Consider the following 12,688-nt stretch of genomic DNA (forward strand, 5'->3'; position numbering starts at 1 on the left):
GTATGGGTTTTGATGATATGTGTAGATTTTTGGGTGAAATTGGGTTTTTGAATGGATTGGGTTTAAGAAATTTAAAAAAAGATGAAAAGATTGAAGATTGGAGATGAAAAATTGAAATTTTGAGATGGAAAGGGGTAGGGTTCGGCTGAGAGGATTTGAATTTTGAAATTTTTGGTGTAGGGTTGAATGAGGGGGAAAATTTTGAATTTATAGAAAATTCGTGAGCAAGTCACGACCTGGCCTAGGGCAAGTCGCGACTAGCTTACGATCGATTTTTAAGCCTCTCTGGAAAATCAGGAAGTCGCGACTGGAGTCGCGACTTGGCCAAAGGCTAGTCGCGACCACTGGAACAAAAAAAAAATTCGTGAGTTTCTGTAAAAGTCCAGGTCGCGACCAGGGTCGCGACTTGAAAAATAGGTCACGACCCAGGAACCCTCAGGTCGCGACCACTGGGCTCCAGGTCGAAAAAACTTTTTTTTTCACGCTTTTCATGAACAAATTAAAAAGAAATAATGTCTGGTTCTAATCTAAAAATTGAAAATACTAAAAATACTAAAGCATACTAAAACATAATCAAAAGTCTGAAAAATTAAAGAAAAACACTTGGGTTGCCTCCCAAGAGCGCTGTCTTTATCGTCATATAGCCGGACGCTGAGCCTTGTACTTCAAAGTGGCGCCAGGATCATGGCGGACTTGGCTTGGTCAAATTGACCTCCCAAGTAGAGCTTTAAACGCTGTCCATTAACTTTGAAAGTTGCTGGACTATCACCTTTTAACTCCACCGCTCCATAAGGAAACACCTTGACCACCGTGAATGGTCCTGACCACCTTGACTTCAACTTTCCAGGAAACAGTTTCAACCTTGAATTAAAGAGTAACACTTGCTGCCCTGGTTGAAACTCCTTCCGTACTAGACCTTGATCGTGCCACTTCTTAGTTCTCTCCTTGTATATTTTTGCATTTTCATAGGCTTCGTTTCGAAACTCCTCTAGCTCATTCAAATTGTCAGCCTTTTCTCCCCTGCAGCTTTTAGTTCCATGTTAAGAGTCTTCATGGCCCAAAAAGCTTTATGCTCTAACTCCACCGGTAGATGACAAGCCTTTCCAAACACCAACCGATATGGGGACATGCCAATCGGTGTCTTGAAAGCAGTTCTGTATGCCCACAATGCATCATCTAATTTTCTTGACCAATCTTTCCTTGATCTTTGCACTGTTTTCTCTAGAATCATCTTAATCTCCCGATTAGAAATTTCAGCTTGGCCATTACTTTGGGGATGGTATGGTAAAGCAGTTCGATGTCGGACACCATATCTTGAAAGAAGTGCTTCAAACTGCTTGTTACAGAAGTGACTCCCTTCATCGCTTACTATTGCTCGAGGAGTACCAAACCGAGTAAAGATGTTCTTTTGTAGAAAGCGGGCTTGTCTTACCATCATTCTCGAGGTGTAAACTGAGCCGACCCATTTAGACACATAATCGACGACAAAATAATGTACCGATTGCTAAAGGATGAAGGAAAAGGACCCATGAAGTCTATTCCCCACACATCAAACAATTCAACTTCTAAAATTCCTGTTAACGGCATCTCGTTTCTTCTTGAGATATTACCTGTTCGTTGACAACGATCACATGCCTTTACAAAGGTAGTAGCATCCTTGAATAGCGTTGGCCAAAAGAATCCACTTTGCAACACCTTTGCGAGTTTATTCCATTTCCACTAAAATGTCCTCCACATGGTAAAGCATGACAATGATTTAGGATAGAATACATCTCCTCTTCAGGCACACATCTCCTAATTATTTGATCAGCGCAGTGCTTGTAGAGGATTGGCTCTTCCCAATAATAATGTTTCACCTCAGAAAAGAACTTCTTCAATTGTTGACGCGAAAGCTCGGGAGGAGTTATTTTTGCAGCCAAGAAATTAACATAGTCAGCGTACCACGGTACCATCGGAGTTGTCCCTCACACTAAAGAGTTGTTCATCAGGAAATTGCTCATTTATTTGTACCTCCTTTGTATTCTGACTCTCTTCCAGCTCTAATCTTGACAAGTGGTCTGCTACCAGGTTTTCTGTGCCCTTTTTATCTTTTATCTCTAAGTCAAACTCTTGAAGTAGAAGTACCCACCGAATCGCCTCGGTTTGCATCCTTCTTGGTCATAAGGTATTTGATTCGAATGATACGTGTAGACAATTACCTTATTTCCAATCGGGTAGGGTCGAAATTTGTCACAAGCAAACACTATTGCCAACATTTCTTTCTACGCGTGGCGTAATTTAATTGAGCATCATTCAGAGTTCTACTAGCATAGTAGATTGTGTGGAATACTCTGTCAACTCTTTGACCCAAGACCGCTCCAATGGCATAGTCACTTGCGTCGCACATCAACTCAAACGGCAATTCCCAATTTGGTGAAGTTACTATCGGTGCTGTAATCAATCTCTCCTTTAGAACCTTGAAAGCTTTTAAACAATCTTCTCCAAACTCAAATGGAACACCATTGACAAGTAAGCTAGATAAAGGTTTTGAAATTTTGGAGAAGTCCTTGATAAAATCTGGTAGAAGCTTGACATGTCCTAGGAAACTCCTCACTCCTTTTACAGAAACTGGAGGTGGCAAATTCTCTATTGTTGAAACTTTAGCCTTATCCACCTCAATTCATGCCTTTGAAATTTTGTGCCCAAGAACAATTCCTTCTGTTACCATAAAGTGGCACTTCTCCCAGTTTAACACCAAGTTAGACTTCTCGCACCGTGTTAGCACTTTTTCCAAATTTTCCAAACAATGATCGAATGAAGAACCAAAAACTGAGAAATCATCCATAAAGATTTCAATACAATATTCAATCAAGTTTGAAAAGATAGCCATCATACACCTTTGAAAAGTAGCAGGGGCGTTGCACAAGCCGAATGGCATTCTTTTGAAAGCAAAGGTACCGTAGGGACATGTGAAAGTAGTCTTCTCCTGATCTTCTAAAGGGTCTTATAGCTATCCGTGGTATCCGGAATATCCATCAAGAAAGCGATAATATTCTTGCCCCGCCAACTGTCTAGCATTTGATCAATGAAGGGCAAAGGGAAGTGATCTTTTCGTGTTGCTTTGTTGAGTTTCCCGTAATCGATGCGAGATTCTCCAACCAAAGGGATCGTTCTTGTAGGAATCAATTCATTCTTTTCATTCTTGATCACAGTCATTCCACCTTTCTTTGGAACCACTTGCACCAGGCTAACCCACTTACTATCTGAAATAGGATAAGCAACTCCAGCATCCAACCACTTAACTACTTCTTTTCTGAAAACTTCTTTCATGGGTGGATTGAGTCTTCGTTGAGCGTCAATTGTCGGTTTGGCATTGTCTTCCATGAGAATTCGATGCATCACTGTTGAAGGACTGATTCCTTTGACATCGCCTAGTGTCCAAGCGATGGCCTTATTATGAGCTCGGAGTACCCTCAAAAGTCTATCAGTTTCCACATCAGAGAGAGAAGCTGAAACAATAACTGGCAGCTTTTTATCTTGACCCAAAAATTCATACCTCAAGTGACTAGGAAGCACCTTCAATTCAAGTTCTGGAGGCTTTTCAGTAGATGGCTTTAGCTCTTTTGGAACTGCTCCCAATTCCTCAAAATATCTTACGTTCGTCTGCGGCCCATAGGAATCAAGCCACTTCACATAACCCATGACCTCTTGTCCCTCTTGCTCCGTCAATTCATCTTCAGTTAAACTTAGTTCAAGAGGATCATCTCGTAGTTTTTTCTCACCCACAATTTCATCAATTAAGTCAATGAAGAAATAGTTATCACTTGCCTTTGGGTACGTCATAGCCTTTAGCACATTAAAGACCACTTCTTCTCCTTGGACTCTCAGCTTTAATTCACCCTTCTGAACATCGATCAAGGCTTGGCCAGTTGCCAAGAATGGTCTCCCAAGAATGATTGGGACATTGCTATCTTCTTCCATATCCAAAACGATGAAGTCAGCTGGAAAGATGAACTTGTCAACTTTAACTAACACATCCTCAATGACTCCTCTAGGATGGGCTAGTGATCGGTCCGCCAATTGGAGAGTTACTGTTGTTGGCTTTGCTTCTCCCAACTGCAATCTTTTAAACACTGATAGAGGCATCAAGTTAATGCTGGCTCCCAAGTCACAAAGTGCATTTATTCCTTCAATTCTCCCAATAGTACAAGGAATAGTGAAACTCCCTGGATCTCTGAGTTTGGGAGGGAGTTTCTTCTGTAGAATGGCGCTGCACTCTTCAGTTAGAGCCACTGTCTCATAATCCTCCATTTTTCTCTTCTTTGACAGAATTTCCTTCATAAACTTAACATAACTTGGCATCTACTCTAAAGCTTCAGCAAAGGGAATGTTAATGTGAAGTCTTTTGAAGACTTCTAGGAATTTGGTGAACTGCTTGTCTAGGCTTGACTTTCTAAGCCTTTGAGGGTAGGGTATTTTCACATGGTGATCACTATTAATTGGTGGAGACTGATGTGGTTGTGTTGGTATCGTCGTAGCCTTCGTTGAAGTGGGTGTTGGGGTTGACATTGGTTGAGCTTCATTCTCCTTTTCTCCATTCACTAGTTGTGGCATTTCAGGACCATCATAATTTTTACCGCTTCTAAGGGTAATTGCTTTGCAGTTTTCTTTGGGGTTTACTTCAGTTGTGCTAGGCAGATTCCCTTGAGGACGAGTTGCTACTTGAGTTGCTAGTTGGCCCATCTGTGTTTGCAGGTCTTTGATTGAAGATCTAGTTTCAGTCATGAATTGAAGCAATAAATCTGTTTGCAAACTAGAATTTCCACCAGAGGTTTGTTGCTGATTAAACTGTTGATTCGATTTCCGGTTCGATTTCGTTGCCGATAGAACCCTTTGTTTCTTCCTGCTATTACCCTAGTTGAACCCATAATTGTTGTTGTTGTTCTGTGAATAGTTTCCAATGGCTTTAGCTTCATCCATTGGCAAATCATCCACATCTGCTTGACACCCTGAAAAGTGATGACTTCCTCCACATAACTCATACACAACTTGGGCTTGTTTAGCTTGCCCTGCAATTAGCTTTGTCAATGCCTCAACCTGAGCTGTCAACTTTGTGATGGCATCAACCTCTAACACACCAGCTACCCTCTTTGATTGACTCCTTTCGCCTGGCCATCGTCGATTGTTTAGAGCCATCTCCTCCAATAGATCATAAGCCTCATTAGCACTTTTTCTCATGAAGGCTCCACCAGCTGCTGCATCTATTAGAGTTCTAGTGTTTCCTACCAACCCATTGTAGAAGTTGTGGACCAGCATCCACTTCTCTATACCATGATGAGGGCACTTTCTGATCAGATCTTTAAATCTCTCCCAAGCCTCATGGAGAGATTCATTATCTTGTTGGCAGAAGTTATTGATTTCTCCTCTCAGCTTTGCAGACTTGGCTGGAGGAAAGAACTTTGACAAGAATTTCGTTGCCAGATCATTCCAGGTGGCAATAGAGTTGGGTGGCAAGGAGTTTAGCCAACTCTTGGCTCGTTCCCTGAGAGAGAATGGGAACAGTCTCAATCAAATGACATCATCACTAACTCCATTAACTTTAAAAGTTTCACAAAGTTCCATGAAGTTAGAGAGATGCAGGTTAGGATCTTCAGAAGGGAGGCCACCAAACTGAACTGAAGACTGCACCATTTGAAGAATGGCAGGTTTGATCTCAAAATTATTTGCATCCACTGCTGGTGGCCTGATACATGACTGCACTCCCGTCAGAGTAGGGAGAATGTAATCTCTCAAGCTGCGGCCATTAGCTTGATCTTCCACGGCGCCACCATTATTACCGTTATTACCTCCATTGTTCGCAGCATTAGCAGCCATGATTTCTGAAGTTTCAGCAGTTGCTGAAACTCCTTCTTGCCTCTTGTTCTTTCGGTTTCTCCTACAAGTTTTCTCGATTTCAGGATCAACTGGTAATATGACAGCTTGTCCTTGACGGCGCATACACTTAGGATTCCTGAAATGGAACACGAAAATATTGCAAGAAAAAGGTTAGAAAAATCAGCAAGAGAAAATATACCAAAGTAGAAGTTAGTATAATTTGTGTAATATTAATCTTTAAACAATTTCCCGGCAACGGCGCTAAAAACTTGTTACGAATTTTATGTTTATTACGCAAGTGTACGCAATCAAGTAGTATCTCACGCAAGTGAGGTCGAACCACAGGGAATTGGATTAAATACTACTGAACTATACTTATGATTCTATTCGGTAAAATAATAAGTTTGCAATTTGAAAGTAAATAACTCATAAATTAAAGAGAAAATAAACGAAGATTAATCAAGATGAGAGATTAGGGAGGTGAATCCTGTTGTTAAGCTACCAATGTTAATACCTAATTGCTATCCTTATCTCAATGTGAATGACAGATTATAAATTAACCTAACTCTTTTCAGATCTTTTAGGTTCTAAATAATGTATTCTCTAATTAACTTCTTAATTAAATCAACACAAAATCAGCATTAAGAAATAATCTATTAGTCACTGAGGCTATGTAAATACTTTCGTTTTACATCAAAACCTAGACTATCCAAATTTTAGCATTCTCAATTCTCACTTTTCAGATTTCGAATTGAGATCATTAAACATGTAAAAGGTGATCAAGCTTGCACATGGAATTAAACACAAATAAAGATAGTATTCACACATAAGATGAAGGAATGTCAATTATTTATTAACTAGGCATAAACTTAAACAACATTCATCATCCTCCCTTATTGGGAAATTTAGTTCATAATAACTCTAAAAACATCCATGATTAATTCAGAAATAAAAACAAACATAAAGAAGAATTCAAAGGGTAAAAGAAAGAAACTAGAAGGTGATATCGCTCCGGGTCTTCAAGATAGCTTCCTCTCCACTTGCATCCACTATTAGGTCTATTTTTGCTTGCCTCTGACCTTCAGTGTCGTATTCCTTATATAGGGATGAGTAGTGTGCCTCTAATTGAGAGAAAAATCAAAATTAGGTCAAAACCACGACGTCCGTACCAAGTCGCGACTAGCCCTTAAGCTGGTCGCGACTACAGGCAAACCTCAAAAATCAAAGGTTCTGCCAAACCTCGAAGTCGCGACCAAGGTCGCGACCAGGAAAAAGGGTCGCGACCTGGCTCTCATGAAGTCGCGACTACTGTAGCTTCTGGAGACGAATTTTCCAATTTTTTTCCAGTTTATCCCAGTTTTTCGCCATTTGACTGAATTTGAACTTTAACACTCCGGAAACCTGAAATAATGAAAATCAAGCGTAAAACTGCTCCAAAAGACACCAATAGACGAGATAATGCTAACTTTAAAGACCTGAAACATAGGCTAATTATAACCTAACAATAAACGTGCTCCTCTATCACCAGATGACTACCACGTTAACTTACTACGACTGAAGATGGAAATTCACCTTCCATGATCGATTAACACCTAAAAAGCAATGCAAGATTACTTTTAAACCTCCACATGTCCATATTGATAGAATTGGGCAAGCTTCCACCATACGTAGCATTCTGAAAGCTTGGGGGTAAATGTTATCCGTATTTTTGGCAAGGGACATGTGGATTCCAAGTCAGCACCAAAAGCCCACAAGTGGTTCCCAAAGAAGATAATTTAGGCCAAGCCAAAGCCATACAAGACCTTATAGGAACGCACCTTAGCTCCGTGACAAGATGAGCTTCTGCCAATAATAGATCGTATACAGAAGCAGCTCTAGTATCATGATGCCCGAGGGTTAGTATTTTTGGCAAGGGACATGTGGATGCCAAGTCATCACCAAAAGCCCACAAATGGTTCCCAAAGAAGATAATTTAGGCCAAGCCAAAGCCATACAAGACCTTATAGGAACGCACCTTAGCTCCGTGATAAGATGAGCTTCTGCCAATAATTGATCGTATACAGAAGCAGCTCTAGTATCGTGATGCTCGAGGGTCAGACAACATGTTTCTAGAAGACGAGTCCAGTTTCCCTTTTTGATCCAAGTGCACAGAATAAGAAATTAAATGCTCCTCAAATCTCGACAGAAGATCATATCAATCTAAAAGGGGAAATTACCTAAAATGGAGATCAAGCAATTATTTTATGATTAATTGTCCACGATTATAGGACACAATTTTGAAAAATTCAATCGTATCCAGTCTGTCAGCCAGCAGATCAACTCCTTCGTGGGCTGGACCTTATGAGAATAATCCAATTTATGTATTTTCATGTGAACTCCCTAATAGAAGAAAAAAGGAAAACTAAATATAATTCTCTAGTCACCAACATAGAGATATGAGGGTCATAGGGTGGTGCCATGTGGCATGTCTCCTTCGTCCTTGCCATAATGGACATCGAGTGTCTAGAAACAGTAACCATGGTCTCCGTGACAAGAAGATCTTTTGGTGAAGAAATTGCCCTATCAACAGGCAAAGTATCGGGCACACTGTCCTGAACAATGTAAGTCCAGGAACCATGAAGAAAATACCTCCACACGAGGCTCAATTCCCAAATGAACCAGCTGTAAATCTCACCACCTATTCGCTCTGAATGACGGTGATGCTGGACTTTGGGTTCTGGAGAACCACTACTAACATCAAGATCTCTAAAGAAGCTACTAGAGGAATCAACTGGACACTAATCCTCGAAGAGAATGTTGGAATTTATTTTACCAGGATCTTAGATCTACTCACAAGTATGTTGTTTAACACCCTAAATATGAACTTTCTAAAACGATAAATAAACACATATAAAGTTAAGAAAACTTTACATTGGTTGCAGCGGAATAATATGTCTCCTTCCACTCAGATCTCTAACCCTTGTATCCTTTCTGTCGCAGAGTATTATCAAGATCTGAGCCCGAATGTCCTTCTCTTTGAATGTGATCCTTCACAGTCTTCCAATCTATGATTGAGGTACCACTTGCTGTGTGTGGGCACTACTCTATCACTAGAGGGTTCGAAATAGTGAAGAAGAAAAGAGAGAGAGGTAGGGTCGGCTATAGAGAGAGAAAGTGGAAGGCTCAGTTTTTCTGAAAAGGCAATCTTTGATTTTTTGACAAAAGGCTTGAAAAACTTATTATTTTGACTGAGCCATCACTTTCTATTTATAGGCAACTACTAGGTTTAGGTTAGTAATTATTTGGCATTAAAATAATGAAAATATTAATTGGAAAAAGCTAACCAAGTGGCCGACCATAGGTGTTAGTGGGCCTCACTTGGATTTTGCAGTTTTCATAATTTTTATTTCTATTTTCTCAAAAACGCAAATTTTCAAATTCTAACCATTTAAATGCCAAAACTAATTATTTAATAACTAAAATAGATTATTAAATAATATTGTCATTTAATATAATTATTAATTAGACATATAGAGTCTCTTAATTAATAAACAAACCTAGAATCTCTTTTCTTTACAATTTCACCCCTTCTTAGTGAAAATTCACAAATTAGACATAGTCTAACTTTAGAATTATAATTGATTAATTATAAATCAATTATTGAGTCTTACAAGCAGTATGGTCTCAACTAGAATGGGGACCATGGATCTATATGCTGAGCTTCCAATAAGTGAACCGAATTTACTAAGTAAATCCCTACTTATTAATTCCTTGTTGAATCCACTCTTAGAACTTAGAATTGCACTCTCAGACTTATATAGAGCATTCTATATGTTTCACGATATAGATATGCTATCTCATTTAACCATTGTTATAATCTTAATATGATCAAAGATTCTCTATATAGATGATTTACATCGAGATGGGATAAATTTACCGTTTTTCACCCCTCAATGTATTTGGCCCCTTAAAACACTTAGCTACATGTAAATGATGTTTTAGTGATCTAAGAATTAGTCACTGAAACAAGAGCTCATCCATTTACTTCTATTTAACTAAGCTCGAAGGGAATCATCACTTGACTTCTATACACCAGTAGAAGCTATAGATTCCATATTTATGTTCAGCGCTCCCACTCAATCATACTATCATGTTCCCAAAATATACGTATCACCCTGACCCAAAAGTAGGCTTAACTAATAAATCAAAGAACATGAATAGCACTCCTGAGTTGAGCCTAAGCATATTAGGATTTAGATTCTTTTAATCTAAGATCAACTACTGATATTGACTTGGAAAGATACAACAGTAAGTTTATAATATCTTAACTAAGTTCAATATCGGTCCAATCCAATGTATACTCCATACATTCGAAACCAGTACACTTTGCCAATGTCCTGGAAAGAACATAACACTTACTCCAAGTGTAAGTACACATCATCGCTGATTATCACATCAGTGTAAATTCAAAACACTGATGAAACAGGGACTTAGTCTTTTGAATCATATAATCACAATCACATTCCACTGTGTTGACAATACTGTAATTATGAATAAATATATGTTCTAGACTTAACAGATTTTGTGCATATATATATATTAAACATATTAAACCATAAGCATGAAAAATTCATGCAAACATAAATCACTTCAAATTTCTTAGATTGATAACTAATCAGATTGTAATGGGTTTTATTTAGGGCACATAACCCAACAGAGAAGACCAAGTAAATCTTCGTCGATATAATAGTCACCTCCCCAATAGTCACTTGGGATCATCTGCACACAAAAGACAGGGGGAGGTGAGCAACCTGACAAAGTGACAAGGTTTAGACAAGACTCTGGTTCAACGTACCTAAGGGTACTTGCCAGATAATTGCATCGTACACGGATGGGTATCAACAAAGTACAATTTCAAGTGTAACAACTTAGACAAATGTTGAGTCTTAAGTTGAGTATTCGACTATATTAGACTCACCATAAAGTGTCATACAAAGTTTCTAAGGGAACCATGTATGAGACAAAGGTTGTATAGGTTCATAAGACCATGACAGAATTCTTGCCAAGGTCAAAAGAGGACTAAAAACTGGCCACCCACTTGGGACCAAGGCCTAGGCTGGCCAAGGTCCCAAAACATTGAGAAGGTCGGCTAGGGTCCCATGACCCATGCAAGAACTGGCCAGGTTCACATGACCCATGCAAGACTGGCCAGGTTCACAAGACCAAGGCATGAACCGGCCAGCTTCCTAGGGTAAAACCCTAGAACTAGCCAACCCTAAAGCCAGCCATGTCTTAAATAAGAACCTAGGGGTGGCCATAGTATGTTTTGGATCAAAGTGTGTGTTTTTTCAAAACTAAAGCGTGTTCTTCGTTACTCAAAGAGTCAAGAATCACAACAAAGATCAAAATTGAATCTTTTTCATTAGGAAATCACACATTATGCATCCTAAAACTATCATGCAGATAAAAATACCAAAAAGACTACAATCTAACGTGAGAATCAAGAATGTATAAAGCATGGAAAAGCTTGAACACAACAATGGTAAATCCAAGAAAATTAGAGAACGTGATTTGAAAGTTTAACCACTAGTAGAACCTTCAAGTAAGACGGTGGGAAGCTTGGATCATCAAAACAAAGCGAGAATCTCGAGTTTTAGAGGACTTGGGTGTGTTGGCCTCAAAGGCGGAATGAAGAGCTCCTCTTGTTTCCTTTTTTAAAGAGAGAGAATGTAAAGTGTGGAATGAAAGGTGTTTCACCAAATAACCTTATATAGTTTCTGGTGGGCCCCTCTCATTTAACATGCAGCAAATAACCATGCAACCTGCAAAAAACAACCATGCAGAATGTGAGTAGCCAAACAAGAGAAAATATTTTACAACTAAAGTTATTATATAAAACCTGCTCGATTAAGGCTCTAACAGTCAAAATTGAAGCTGGAAAGTCCCTATCTATACAGACGTCCACATAGGGACTTGGGGGCCAAATATTATCCAAATTTTTATCCACATGGGCCAGACTGATGCCACGTGGAGTACAATTTGTTAACAACAAGGCTAAGTCATCATACACAACATATCAGTTGATAGGAAGTTCGAATACTTAAGCGGGATAAAGAGACAACAAACTGACCATGTTAAGGGGTTTGGCTGGACCCCCTTGGACGGCCCTATTACCAGCATAGGCCAGCCAGCCTCCAGTAAAGGAAGGGTCGGCCAACCTCCATCCTGGCAAACACTTGTTGTGCCTCTACAGCTTACATCCTGGACAACACTTTTAATCATGAATTAAGCTTCAACAGCCCATGAAAATAGGAGATAAACTTCATTATTTACCTATTCCTAGGGACTAATAAACATATTATTTATTTATTATTTTAATGTGTAATAAATAAGTGATATCTCCTCATTTTAAGGGATATCAACCTATCATCTCTTGTAAGCTCTCCTATATAAAGAGCACTAAGCTAAACCTAATCTCTCCAAGTGATAGAGGTCTAAAGTCTAAGTTCTAAATCCAAAGCTCTAAGTTCTAAAACCCTAGCTCTCTCTCTCCTCTACATGCCCCAAGCAGTGTAGAAGAGACTAAGTCTTTCATCTCTCCTACTTGAGATTTGCTTCTTGATTCTCACTATTATAATCTTAAGAGAGCCACTTCAGAATTCATAACACTTGTGATCTGAGTGGTATTATCTCTAATATCAATACAACCAAAAGGGGATACGGTCATTACCTGCTAACTAATGGGGTCAAACCTCTATAAAAATGTTGTGTCTCTTTGATTTGCTTATTCTTATTATGTACACATGGTGATATTAATCATAAATACGACTCCGTTGTCAGTTGGCCAAATATGAGG

At 39.1% G+C, this 12,688-nt stretch overlaps 1 non-coding gene across 1 annotated transcript; it reads left to right on the forward strand.

The window, feature by feature from the left end:
* Positions 1–5,305: 5,305 nt before the first annotated feature.
* Positions 5,306–5,412, forward strand: LOC115701602 (small nucleolar RNA R71). Its single transcript, XR_004008596.2, has one exon. It is a non-coding gene; the product is annotated as a small nucleolar RNA R71 (small nucleolar RNA).
* Positions 5,413–12,688: the final 7,276 nt, after the last annotated feature.

This window comes from Cannabis sativa, chromosome X (assembly GCF_029168945.1).
Source record: "Cannabis sativa cultivar Pink pepper isolate KNU-18-1 chromosome X, ASM2916894v1, whole genome shotgun sequence".
Classification (NCBI taxonomy): Eukaryota; Viridiplantae; Streptophyta; class Magnoliopsida; order Rosales; family Cannabaceae; genus Cannabis; species Cannabis sativa.